Source organism: Coffea eugenioides, unplaced genomic scaffold (assembly GCF_003713205.1).
Source record: "Coffea eugenioides isolate CCC68of unplaced genomic scaffold, Ceug_1.0 ScVebR1_3332;HRSCAF=4529, whole genome shotgun sequence".
Taxonomy (NCBI): Eukaryota; Viridiplantae; Streptophyta; class Magnoliopsida; order Gentianales; family Rubiaceae; genus Coffea; species Coffea eugenioides.
In genome coordinates, this window is record NW_020863899.1 from 5339 (window position 1) to 20587 (window position 15249).

Here is a 15249-nt window from a genome sequence, read left to right on the forward strand (position 1 = left end):
CTGGATCGACGCAGGTACGGTCGTGGTCTGTCCAAGGCTGTAATAATCGGGAAGGTCTGAAATGGAAGGGACACCACCCGTTTCGTTCAGAAAATTGAATATTGGATGTAGGTTAGCAGTAGAAGATGAGTCCGCTGCAGTGGCAACGTATCCAAATGGAGGCTCGTTTGACGAGGATGAAAAATGTCCCCCAAATACAGGCAAATATGGAGAGGGCCTGGAAGATACACCAAAAGGTGGAAACTGTGGCAAAGGCGTGGCATCTAGAGCAATATGCTGTGAGTGCGGGAACGATGTCACCTGAGGGGTAAAGGCCGATATATTCTGTCCAGGTGACACACCGTGGATGTCTGTCATCGACAAAGGCACAGATGTGGTGAATTGATTACTAGTCGGGTTGTAATGCGACTGAGTGCCCCCCTCGGTCATTTGAATGCCCGTCTCCTCAATGACTTCGTCCTGCAACCCATGCCTATGGCGTCGACTTCTACTAGATGATGATCCACCTTGTGTAGGGACACGTCGCACGCGAGGTTGGATAGGAATTTCTGGTGTCACATGAGGATTATGATTGAAAGAATCATAATCACCAACAACCATGCGATCAAAGCGCTGGAGATATTGCATTGATCCATATGCTCCATCAACAATTGTTGCAAGACGTGGATGAAATCGACTTCCAGGGTCATCAAGTTCAAGTGCATCATGTGATTGCCGACCAATGCGCTGCATAGTATTCATCTGACATATACAAAATAGGAGAAAACATGATCATCCATTGTCCAAAAGTAAATAAATTAAATTTGGGAGATAGTAGTAATTTACTAAATACTCAAACTGGCCCGAAACTCCATGCAACATTTGTCCAACTTGTGCCTGCTGCTGGATAGGAGGAGTAATGTACAGAACGGTGTGATTGTGATACCACTCCAGATAATTATTGGAAGGCCTGAACGTGGTTGTAGGCACACCAGGTACTTGTGCTTCTGCACGCGCATTCCAGTATCCTATCCAATCCCGATGAAAATGAGCCCAATTTCTTCCAGGATAACCGGAAATCTCCAATTGGTGTAAACCTCGATTAGTGTCAACTTTGTCCGGAATTTCCTGCCTCATCCCAAATTGGCGCATGACACGATCTGGACAATATATTTCGACGATGTGCCAGAAAATTAGAGGGACTCTTACCCGCCATATGCGCTCCCCTCTTCTGCAATAATCAGGTAGACTAGCCAGTACGCCATCGCTATACGGCATCCAAATAAACTGCTACCATAACCATAATTTAGATACGATCCAAAATTAAAAATGAGGGACTATAAAATATAATTTATTGATATAGACGTTATACCTGATCCAACCGCAATAAGGCTAGCTGCTCCCGATAAGATGTGCTGGATCGGCTATAAGGGTCAACCCCAGTTCGTTCAGCGGCCCATCTACCACCTCTAGGAAAATCCCCAATCCCAGAATATGGGAGTACATCAGGACGAATCACGGGAATCCGCTCCCACGCCCAAAGCTGTACTAACAAGTACGGACCTCCAGATGTGATTGCAGAAACACGTGATGCGTGGCACAATCGTCGGTATAAACACGCCAACGTCGCAGATCCCCTGCTGTACTGGCCCATGGCATCCAAATCACGAACATAGTCTAGCCAACTTAAACTGACGACGTTCTGACACGAATCTGCAAATAGCAATCCACCCAATAGAATTAGGATGTTCATCCGGGCATACTGGCTAACCATCTCATCAGAAGCATCTGCAGGCAGTGGCGTACTCAACCGTCGGGATATGGACGATAATTTCAGACGACCGTGGTTGAGTATGTTATCTTCTGGCCAATATCCCAAAAGATCGTTAACTAATTGTTTGCGGTCTAATGGACTACGTTTCGTCTGTACTAATGTGACGGGTAGACCATCAACGCTTAGACCCCACAAAACCTCCATATCCTGCAGAGTCACAGTCGCCTCTCCCATAACTGGAAGGTGAAAAGTGTGTGTTTCTTGCCTCCAACGCTCCATAAGTGCATTTATAAGACCATGATCTACTGTGAGATAATCGGCTCGGCGAATGCCATAAAAGCCAGCAGCATCGATGTAGTGCGCAACCCGTTCATCTAAATGTATAAGAGGTTGAAAAAACCTCTTATCACACCGCCGAACATCTAAATCCACACCAGTGCCTTGGAAGATCGCAGTTGACCTATGTTCTGATTGTAGATATAAAACACTGTCATCCAACGGAATGGGATGAGGGGGTGCTGTGGTTGTGTTCCATCGCTCCATTTTAAATCCTGCTTTCAGATACAAATAACATAATAAATGATACATCCAAATTTTAACACTTTAACAAATGCATCACAGTAGACAATACATCCAGAGCTTAACATTTATCACTACCAAATACCAGTTCACAACAGATAATACATCAAAAGTTTATGTATTTAATACTATCAAATATCAAATACCAGTTACTTATTAGTACAACCCTCTACCAGAACTGAGACAGCTCAAGTTATTTATGAAAATAACCAGTATATGGACAATTAGGGGCAGTGTGACCCGGCTGTAAACAGTTACTGCATCGACGTGGTGCATCAGGACATCTTCTATCCATTTGATTTCTGATCCTAGCAGTTCTCAATGGCCCGGGCATCTTTTGTTTCAACCGATCTCCATTGACATTCAGCTTTAATTCCGCCAAGGTCCAATATTTATCATCCCGTAGCGGCTGAAAAGAACCACTGAATGTAGCCTGATAAGCGGGAAACGTATGTTCATGAGCGACAAGCGTCATTGGACTAATACCACACCTATAACACGCTGCCATAGCATGTGAACATGGGAAGCGTAGTTCTCTCCATTTTCCACATGTACAGGTGTGACTTCCAATGTCGACAGTCTGGGCATTACCTCCTTGTCGGCTTTGCCGATAAGCAGTTGTGATACAGTAAATGCCTCTCTGGTGATCGAACACTTGAACTGCATGTGCCCTCCCTTTTTTTTTCATTTTTAACATATTGCTGCCAACATTTTTTTGGGAGCGCGTATACTTGATTCCATGCCACCTTGTGATTTTTGACAAACAGGTCAACTGTTTGGTTGAATGTGAACCGTATACATGCAGTAATTGGAAGCAATCGAGCGTCCCTCAATAAATTATTGAAACATTCAGCCATATTTGGGGATATGTGCCCCCAACGATATCCCCCATCTTTGCACAGAGCCCATTGCTCGGGTCGAATTGATCCACCCGTTAGCCATGTGTACGCCTCCGTATTCAAGGAGTAAATCAAATTCATGATGTCCTCATACTTGCGCGGCTGATTTGCCACACCAGCAGCGTACATCAGGCTTTTAAGTCTACCAGGCAGCATAAAATATCGTCAGAATAAGTTTAATATATGTTTAATATGTTAGGGTGCGGTGAAAAAACATTTAAGGGTTCGGAGACAATTTACCTCTCATTCTTGAATTTTTGTGTGAAATTGCTCCGAATATGAATCAAACAAAATCGGTGCACCCCTAATGGCTCCTGCCACTCTTCGAGTGTACGCATTGCGTTTATAATGCCATGGTGACGATCAGAAATAATACATATATTTTGCACATCACCACACACGTGAATGCGTAACAGTCTCATGAACCAAGACCAACTCCGATTATTCTCCTCATCAACTAGGGCATATGCCAAGGGAAACATTGAATTGTCAGCATCAAACCCTATGGCGACAAGAAGTTTTTCCCGATAAGGCCCTTTCAAAAAGGTACCATCCACGCATATCACCTATTTTAGATAGCGGAAAGCTTGGATGGCTGGAGCAAATGCTCAAAATATATAATCAAAAATTATTGCAGAGGGGGTACTTAATGGATGATGATCCCACACAACTACCGTCCCTGGATTCGACCGTTGTAACTCCTCAATATATGTCGGCAGTTGCGATATGGATGTCGGCCAGTCCCCATATAACATATCAATGGCACGACGTCTAGCGTACCAAGCCTTCTTATATGACACATCGCAATGAAACTCTTGTTTCACCGATGCCTGAATTTCCTTGATTTTGTACACCGGACCATTCATAATATGGGGAATAATGTGCTCGGCAATTATATCACTACTCAATCCACGGTGATCGTTACTATAGCAAACACGGACGCAAGTATGTGCGTCAGCAAGTGTGACAATCATCCATATGTTGTGCGAGCTCCGTAAGGTTGCACGAAACTGCCAATTACAAGGGAGGACGGAGTTACGAGCCCGACAACGAACATACCAAGTCGTTGGCGTGCTCTCACGAACTCTGAACTCCCTGTTCTCCTTGATGGACCACAACTTTACAGCTCGTTGGACATGCTCCTTTGATTCAAAAAGATGGCCCAATTCTAAATCTCTGGTGTGTTCGTTCCACATTCTTAACTTCTCCACTCGCCCAGCATCAAGGGGGTCAAAATTCAATGCAGCGTCAACACCAGCTTCATAACGCAGTTGTGGACCCTCATTATTTATCCAAGGAGCACCATGATCCATGTCATCATGGGCCATAGATGTGCCCTCTAGAAACCCTGCTTGACTATCAGTATGATGTTCGTGGTTCTCATCATCGGAACCACTAAGATTGGGCTCTGGTTCGGAGTCCATGTCAACATCTACAAACTGATCGTCAGTAGATGGATGTGCATCAAACATTGGTGCCGATTCATTATCCGCACCTCGAGAATGAATGGTTGAGGTGTGAATTATCGGTCGAGCACCTGTACACGGAGGATCATTATTCGTTCGCCGACCAGTACCCCTTCTTCGTCCTCTATGCCTTTGTTCGACATCTGCTCCAGCTAGTTGGGTCATTTGACTCTCAAAATGGCCGACTGGCTGGAATAAAGATATATGTTCGGAACTGCTACCGCCTCGCTCAAGATTACCACTTATAATTTGTAAACCATCGGTACCATGTTCTTCTAAACCCAATAGCTTCTCGACCTCCACATATATTTCGGTTGCAAGTCTACTACCAGATTGTAAGTAGTACAGACCAGCAACTCCATTGTCATTTACCAAAGGCATTGCACCAAACTTGCCATTTTGGAGACAACTCCGATATATCAAACTAATCTTATAGCTGTTCCGATCTAAACCCATATTAGTGTATATTCTGTCTACCAATTTATCATAACCCACCACCTCTGTCAGGAACAACGCATTTTTCGGTATAGGAGGATCATATGAAATTGACCCCTTTTTGTATATAATTTTTCCTCCCCAATATAATTGTATCACCAGGTAATTATCACTTGACATGTTATACCTATTACGGACGAGTGTTGATAACATTGTAAAATCGCATTGATAAGCTTATTTGAATAATCAATTAATTGATCGAATCAAATATGTATAATTTATAACAAATAAATAAATAATTATGAGTCCATAATTGTAACAAATAATAACCAATAATATAACAAATAACAACAAAAAATGCATTCTAATTAAATAATTCAACCATTTATAACAAATAAACATATCATTTAATAAATAACAAAGTAAACCTAATTAACCACCTTAATTACTACATTTAGTTATAAAAATTTTACCTTATGCTAAGTCTATCATGCACCTACATTTCATATTGGGTCAATTAAATATGAAATTCTAATCAAATATCTCACTAATATTAAAAACCCTATTTTAAAATGATTTTATGCTAATTACATTATGTTTATGCATTTAATGTATTAAATGTAGCAGTTTTTCCAAATACTTGAATTATCCCCACTAAATAGCTATCATAATCAAAACTCAATACATGCCTCGACAAATAAATCTAAGTTCATTTAATCGACCTCTTAAAATTAATTAATTACAAAAGAGTGAGAGGTCCTAATTTAACTAATTAAACCACAAAACTACTTAATCTAATCAGATACTAAATAGCACAAGCTAATTATCAACTAACTTGCACAACAAAGTGAATTGCATTAAACTAATACCCCTAATTTTGAAATAAAGCTAACCTAATTACATTATGTTTATGCATTTAATGTATTAAATGTAGCAATTATTTCAAATACTTAAATTATCCCCACTAAATAGCTATCATAATCAAAACTCAATACATGACTCGACAAATACATCTAAATTCATCTAATCGAACCTATTAAATTTAATTCATTCAACTAATTAAAAAGCAACTAATTAATCTAATTAAATCACAAAACTAATTAAACTAATCATATACTAAATACCGTGGACTAATTATCAACTAACTTGCATAATAAAGTGAATTGCATTGAACCAATAATACTAATTTCGATATTAAGCTATGCTAATGACATCAATTTTATGTACTGCATTTATTATAGATTTACATTCATGTAATCAATCACTTTAAATACATTTATTAAACAAATTTAAACAACTAATTAATCTACTTAAACTAATTCAATCACTAAACTAATTCAACTAAGCGTGTACCGTGCTTCACTAACTAATATTAACAAACATACGTAAACTACATTAGCTGTTTACAATTGCTTCAACAATAAATTAAATATTTAATTAATAACAAATTATAACAATAACATAAAATATTTATCAACAATTCACTAACATAAAATGACAAATTATAGCAACTTTTATATAATACAAATCACTAACCTCTTTTGAATCAAAAAAATCGATTGCCTCGGGAGCACCGTGAGTAATGAGCCCGGCGACCTTAACAGAAGTACCGCAATTAATCAGCACGGCGATTAACAAAAACACGGCACCAAGCGTCTGATGCCAATTCTGCATAAGAATAAGGTAATTATTAGAAACACCAACAGGACCACAAGCCAATTCTACTGCCAAACAAAGTAATAATCATTTGATAAATAAGGAGGACTAAGCCAACAAACACTCACGATTTGGACCACAGGACAGTTCTTTGCCCAACTCTTCGAAATATCGATTAGGGCCACAAGATAGTAATACGCCCAACTCTGCAAAATGTAAAGTGAGGTGCTCGTGTGAAAGTGTGAGACACTGAGAAATGTAAACTCCGACTGAGGGCTGAGAGAAAAGTGAGAAATGTAAATTCCGTATGGGAGAAAGTGAGAGGTGCGGACGATGAGGAAGTTCCTCAGTGCTTATATAGAGCATAAGGTAAAATCTAGCCGTCCGTTTGGACGGCTAGATTACAAAGTTTCTTTAAAAAAAAAATATTATACTACCGGTAGCACACAATTATTGTTTCACACGATTATTGTTTCAACGATCTCCTAAAAGTCTAGTGGAGCATAGTCGGTATTGTCCAGTTATTAGCCCTGATTCAGCTTTTTGGCTTCACGGGCAGCTGCAAGCCCCAGCTAGTTTTGTCCACAAGCCTGCCAAAAGGGGCAAACCTTAAGCAAAACACTGGCTAAAATTCACGGGAGCTAGTTCTAGGTAAAATTTCAGCCTGGCCGAAATTTTTTTTTTTAAAACAATTTGACTGGCTGCCGGGCAGAGAGTGCCCGGCAGCCAGCTTTTGCAGTTCTTGTCAGGTGCCGGGCTGACACAGCCCGGCACCCATGTGTCATCTATAAAAAAAAAAAAAAATTTTTTGGTGTCAGGTGCCGGGCTGACACAGCCCGGCACCCATAGATTTATACCTAGAACCTGTCAGACCCACAAGTGTCTGACTTATTTTTTATACACCAATATTCGGATCAATTAGCCGTCTTCAGAGGGCCTAAGGCCCTGTTTCAGATGATAAAAAACCAATTTGTCATGAGCTGAGCGTTTAAAAAAAAATGGTCATCCAAATTGTCATGAGGTAAGCTATTTTTGAGTATGATAATTTTGCTAAAGAAGTACTTTTAGATGATAAAGATATTTCCAAAGTGTTTGGTAACTATCCTTCTATAAATTTAGAAGTAAATATTATGGTGTCAAAAGTAATTTTAGTAAAAGTTCGAAATTAGTTCTTTTAAAACAGTTTTTGTCTTTTAAAAAATAAAATATATCTCAAAAGTTCAAAATCACCCATTATTTAGCATAAATAAGCACTCCTTCAAATATGCATCTAAACAAAACTTTATTATTGTTTATTGAAAACTTTATTACGTGAAATATGCATAAATAAGTGCTTTTATTGAAAACTTTATTACGTGAAATACTTTTTAATAAGCCATCACACCTCCTAACGAACACTTATCCTTGTCTTTAAGCAACTGGTATTATTGTTTTTTTCCCGGGCACGATACAATATATTCTAAATCTACTCTTACTTTATACTAAAAGGAAGGAGGACGTGAAGAGGTCAAAGGAGACCGAATTATGATCGGCCTACTTTATACTAAAGGGAAGATAGACGTGAAGAGGTCCAAGGAGAACTCAAAAGGAACTGAATCATCGCCGGTTTAGATGAGTGTTTATGCACTAGTTGATGAAATCTTTAAGAAAATTTGGATTTTTAGAATGCAGGTTAAAAGATTTGATCATTTAACCTTCATTCAAGTATAGATTCAAAATTTTCTTAACGGTGAACTACTCTAAGAGTAGTTGAATTTTTTTTCATATATGATGGAATCTATTCTACACCTACACTTACTCTGTACTAGACAGAGAAAAACTTTAAAAAGGAAGGGGTGGAATGGTACTAGATTAGGTGTTAAATGCATGAAAAGAAAACATATTAGTTCGTGTGCATGCAAGGGCGGACCCTCAGTGTCCCCAAGTTTTGGAAAATATGATTTTGTTTCCTAAAAGGTTGAAATTTATAAAAATTGCCTTTAGAATTTTAAAACATTACGCCACAAAATTTTTGAAATTATATTGTGTTATACTCTTAGTCTTAGTTTTAGATATATATATATATATTTAAATTTGCCCCTTTAATATAAATTTTATAGTTTCGTCTGTCTGTACGCTTGAGGCTGAAACAGAGAAGTCCGTTGGTGGTGGATGAGTAAATGCATGGGGATTTGCCACGTTTCCGACATCTGAGTACGTCAACGTAGGGTACCATCTACGTGAATGTCGCGCTTGAACTGTACCATCAGCTTTCTGTTTTCTTCGTGTAGTCACTCATCCTCTCTCCAACCCCGTCCATCACCCAATCGACTCTCTTTGCTTTTTCTCTCCTCCTTTTTCTTTTCTTTTCCTTCGGACTACATTACTCCATTAGTCCATTGGATGTCTTTACCCATATCGCAAGGACTCGTTAAAGAGAAATTTTTAAAATTATGATGATTTTTAAAAAAATTTTGCAAAGCGGTCATTTTGAATAGAGGAAAAAACCTGTGGAGCCCTTAAACTATTATCGTTGTTAACTTTTGGCCCCTCATCTAAAATTTGTTTCCGACTGATCCTTAAACAATTAAAAATGCATACTTTAAGGACTTCCGATGACTTTGAGCACAAATCTGACCGGAATTAAAGGGCATTTTTGTCTGTTCATGTTTTCCCCTCCTTTTGCCCTGACTCCTTGGACAAAGCCACAATATTCATGCTCTTCCAAACACTCCCAAAAAAAAAAAAAAAGAAAAGAAAAGAAAGAAAGTAACGAGGAAACTGTACAAGAAAACAGAGCAAATAAGGGAAAAATAAAATCAGCAAAGTAAAGAAAAAAGAAAAAGGAGGCTCAGATTTGCCTTTAATCAGACAGAAAATGGCTCAAGCCCGCCATGGCTGCAAAAATCACAGCCTTTGATTTTGGGTGTTTTGAGGGCTTAAGGAGCTGGAAATGGAAACAGCAGTAGAATGATTGCGCTCTTTGGGATGCAGCATAAAGGGTTGTTTGGTGGGTAGCGATGAAATCACCGGCGGCGTAATTGCAGAGAGAGGCAAGAACCCTCCACAAAACTCCCTACCTCCCCCACAATTACACTGCCTCATTCTAGGGGTCCTCCTTCTACCGACGCCTCTCGATCTGAAAAAGCTGATAAAGCATGTAGAGACCAAGGCTAGTTTGTGAGTTTAGGATAGAAAGGAAAAGAAAGAAAACTCTAATGAGGACTGAGGTGAGAAGCGAGCTTGTTGAATATGGATTCTCAACAAAAAAAAAAAAGAATCGAACTTAGTTGAGGCTCAGATCCGTCATATCAGTAAGGCAATGAGGAAGTAAACCGCCATGGCTGCAAAAACCGGTTGCATGTCGGAGAGAACCCATATCAGATTCTCCTACTTCTGCCATCCGGGTTGCCCAACCAAGATACGGGCCACTTTGTCTTAGTGCCAAATTTTCATTTGCTCAGAGAAATTATCATCATGGCCTCAGATTCAGTCCTCCGTGATCTTTCTTTCTTTTCTTTTTCTGCTTTTTTTTTTGGGAGTGTTTGGAAGAGCATGAATATTGTGGCTTTGTCCAAGGAGTCAGGGGAAAAGGAGGGGAAAACATGAACAGACAAAAATGCCCTTTAATTCCGGTCAGATTTGTGCTCAAAGTCATCGGAAGTCCTCAAAGTATGCATTTATAATTGTTTAAGGATCAATCGGAAACAAATTTTAGATGAGGGGCCAAAAGTTGACAACGATAATAGTTTAAGGGCTCCCCAGGTTTTTTCCTCTTTTGAATATGAAATTTCGTCGAGGGGCCTTCGCATTCAGTAGTAGTTCGCATTTGCTAAATGTGAAGTCATTTTAAATTTTTAACCTACAAAGTCAAAAAAAAAGACTACTAGACCTCGCATTTCAAAAGTGCGAGTTTTGCAATAGCTTAGTTTAGATCTCTTATAGCTAGTTTGTGAGTTGAGGATAGAAAAGAAAAGAAGAGAAAGGGTAAGTTATGAGAAAAAATAAAGGATAAGAAAAGAAGAGAAGAGATTTTAATGTTGTTTGGGAGTTTTGGAAAGAAATTGAATGATTTGGATATATATGAGAGATTGAACAAGCAAACCGTGCAAGTTGATGGAATTTATTTATAACTGCTCTTCCTGATTAGGGGTAGCAATTTTCGACACGACTCGAAAACACGGTACGTATCTAACACGAAATTAATGGGTTTGGATTGAGGTTTCGAGAGTTCGAGTCAGAATCGGGTCGAACCCAATGAACCCGAAAAGAAAACAGGTCGATTTCGGGTCAACCCGTTTGTGACCTGATATGATCCGATATGACCCGTTTACGAATTAAAAATAATTTAATAAACATAAAAATTATTATTATCTAACTAAACTAAGTTATTCTTTTTTTCAAAGGCATTAATTACTTAATCCTAAATGAATTTATTTAACTTGTGTGAAGTTGAAATTATTATATTTGAACAAATAATATATTATATTATTTTTTACTTTTATACTGTTTTAATTTATTTTATATTTGGTTTGGGATAAAACACTTTTACGGTGTTTAATTTAATTTAGATTTGATTTGAATTATTTATTTAAATTTTTATTACTTGATTATGTAATTAATTTTGTCAGAAATTGATTTTAATATTTTATTAGAAAATTACAGTGATAAATTTAAAATTTAAATTTAAATTTCGGGTCATTTCGGATCGACTCGCCAACGCGAAATTTTCGGATTCGTGTCAGGTATCCTGACCCGTTTCGGGTTGGCGGGTCAGGTTCGGGTCATTGGATTTTCTGTTATATTCGGATCTCATCTCGACCCGCCAACCCGAACTCAACCCGATTGCCACCCCTGATGATGCCCTATTTCGCATTTTCTATAACAAGTTCAATCTATCCCTGGCAATTGGGCGGGTTGATATTGGGTTTTCATTTAAATGGGTTACACCCAATCGACCCAACTTTATATTTGGTTAATTTTGAATTGGGTCATATTGGGTTGTCTCAAACCTATGACCCAATATATTAAATAATAGATTTTGATACATAAACTCTCTCAAATATATTTTAAAATACAAAAAAAAAATCACACACATAAATACATTTTCACATAGATAGATATATTTTCACACACTCACTTTTTAAGTTCTTTTGAAATACATTGTTATTTTTACACATACAAATACACTAATATACTTTCATAAATACACACACATAGCAACTGTTTAAACTACTTGGACCCAATCACACTTTAAAGAAAGTTATAAACTGAAATTTTGACCCAAAAAATAAACACAAAAGAATTATGCATGATAACACATATGAGCAATTGTAAAATGGAGAAATTAGAAACATCTAAACAATACACACATTAAGGCGCGTGTATCTCACATTGGGCTGCCATTGGATTTGTATTGTGTAGCAATTGGACACCGTTATGATCTTATGTTCCCAGTGCACACAACTCACAAACACCAACATTTAATAGTCATTAGGTTGCATCCCATCGAGCCGTTACAAGACTTTAGCCACATGAGATTCCCGCTTGCTAAAACTAAAAGCCGACGTGCGGATATGATCTTGTTTGGATGGTCAAGATTTCGTGCACTGGGGTTACACCTGATTATACGATCTGTGAGGCCCCACATATTGGGAAAGTCGTTGACTTAACAGATCAACTCCTGCGTGCGTGATCATGCATTTTGTGTTTAATTTGTTTATTTATTTTTTAATTTAAGTTGGGTAATGAATACCCAACACAAATACCCAAATCACCCAAAATATGTATGGATTTTTATTACCCAACCTAAAATTGACCCAATACCCAATTTACCCAATCCAACCTCTCAAATTAGTGAGTGGGTTGGGTGGATTATTGGGTTTTGGGTATAATTGTCAGGTCTAGTTCAATCACTTCACCCTGGATTTCGACATGAAAGGTTAAGGAAGAAATCCATCTTTAAGAACTCTGCTGCTGCCTTTGGCTGGTTCTGGGATTCTAGTTAGGCCTTTAAAAAGCCAATTAATATATAGAAACGGAAAAACAAGAGCAAATGAAGCTTCAGAAATTCACCATTTCAGCTAATCAGTACTAAACATAATCCCCAGAGTTTCCACTGAGGATGAATGTCAAAATCCTGTGCATGAAAGGGTTTAACCAGTTTTAATTTGTTGCTTGGCTAAATGGATTAATCCCCGGATCTGGATACATGCTGCTCTGCGACGACCGGAGAGCAAAAAGTAGGTAGGAGAAGATGCGAGTGATGCAGTTTCTCTTGTTTTAGGTTTGAGCAACATTTCGACGCAAAGAGAAGATTTGGGCAACGCTGCCCGAGTTGATCAACAGTGTGGAAATGAGCGCGTTTCTTGTTCCTTTTTTAGTATTTATAATAAATAATGGGGGTCTCACTCTGTCAAGTAGTCTCAACTCAACTCGCAAACGCAATTGGAGAAATGATACTCCAAAATGCATGCATGAGCCGTGACGTGGGAAGTGGAGACTGGAGAGGCGGCCTCAACTTCAAGAATGAAAATGGCGGAACCTCCCTCCGCCAGTGGATGGGGGGGGGGGGGGGTTATATCATAGTATATGAGTGGGAAATATGAGGGAGGGTCTGGGGATGGGAGACAGCTGGGATATACCAATGACGGACTTCCAGCTGTAAAGAGGAAGATTTCATGTCCATCAAAGCTTTCATTCTTGTCTCCTGTCTCCCGTCACATCCTACGTCCGTCCCAGCGATGGACTGTACGGAAACAGGGCCGCTCCCTCCAAAAGCCATAACTCGCTTCCGGGGAGATGCCGACTTCTTGTTCATCCACGATCTATCTCCTCCGCCTTCGTAGATTTTAGCAGTAAAAAATTATTGAGCTCCGATTAGTTTACCACAAAACATTAAAAGTCGCAGGTCACTCATGAACGTTCTCAAGAAGGAAGCAGTCCTCAGTTCACACAAACAACACTCGAATATGTGACTTTTGCTGAGAAAGTTGAAAGCAACCCCACGTTATCAAATGAACCAATTGCATTGGCTGCGACTACTACTTCTTCTTCTTTTTTAATTTGTATACTGTTACCCTTTTTTTTGGCCTTTTAGTCAAAATTTCTTCTTTTTGTTTTTCACTTTTCATGCATCTTTTGTCTTGCTGTATCCGTAACTGGCAAGCTGACCTATATCTCTTTCCTTTATTGGTCAAATTTTCCTTTTAAATTACTCTCTATAATTTCCATCCACTTGATAATTATTTTTTTATTCTTTATAATTCACAAAAATATTCTTTTCATCCCTCACTTTTAAAATAAAACAAATTTATCATTGACATTTAAAAACTAAAGTTATTACATCCCTGAAGTCAACTTTCAATCTGAATCTAATCACCTAGCAACTCGATTACAAATTTCGGGGATACAATTAGTAGATTAGTTGGTTAATTCAACTTAATATTCACGTGAAATTTAATGAATCCAAAACAGAAAAATAAAAAATTATAAGAAGGATCAATCTTTCATATATTATCATTGTATACACTGACCTGTCACATCATTTCAATTTAAATTTAAATACCAAAATTTGTATGTATGGTATACATCTACTCGCAAGTGCATATACTAACGATGTATGAAAAGATTTATCCAAAAAAGAAACTCTACTAGTGCAAGGCAAAGAACGACCTTTTTATGTTATAACTTTTAAATTTTTTTTTCCTTTTTTGGTTCAATAAATGTCATGTGAATGTGATGGAATTAACCAAATGATGTATCAATTCTATCCCCAAAATTTATTACTAGGTTATTGGATGATTTGATTCATATTGAAAGTTGGGTTCAGGGATATTAAAACTTCAATTTTTAAATGCTAGGGATGAATTTACTTCATTTTAAAAGTGAGAGATGAAAAGAATATTTTTGCGAAATGTAAAGAATGAAACATGTGTTTTTCATACATATTAAAAAAAGATCATTCACAAGGCTACTTCCAGTAATACGGCAACACTGGAGAATATGTGGGCGTACAGTTGACAGCAGGACATATTCTTCTTTATAATAATCTTTAGGACCTAGTATTTGCATATATAATTTCTCAAGTTGCATGCACTCCAGTACTGATTCAATTTTTCTTTGGTCGGTCACAGATTTAAACTTGTTTTGCTACTTTCTTTGAATGCGGACCCTGAATTACAAAGCATTTTTCTTGGTCAAAACGAGTGGGGAATCCAGCTGGAGGTTGAGCACTCCAGTACTGATTCAATTTTTCTTTGGTCGGTCACAGATTTAAACTTGTTTTGCTACTTTCTTTGAATGCGGACCCTGAATTACAAAGCATTTTTCTTGGTCAAAACGAGTGGGGAATCCAGCTGGAGGTTGAGCTAGCTGTGTAACTGATCTTGCATTAAAAGCTCTTCTTTCCTGCAGCGCAGGAGGAGAATCGAGCAGGACCAAGAATTGGAGCAGAGAGGCATCAAGTCCCCACAGCTTGTGG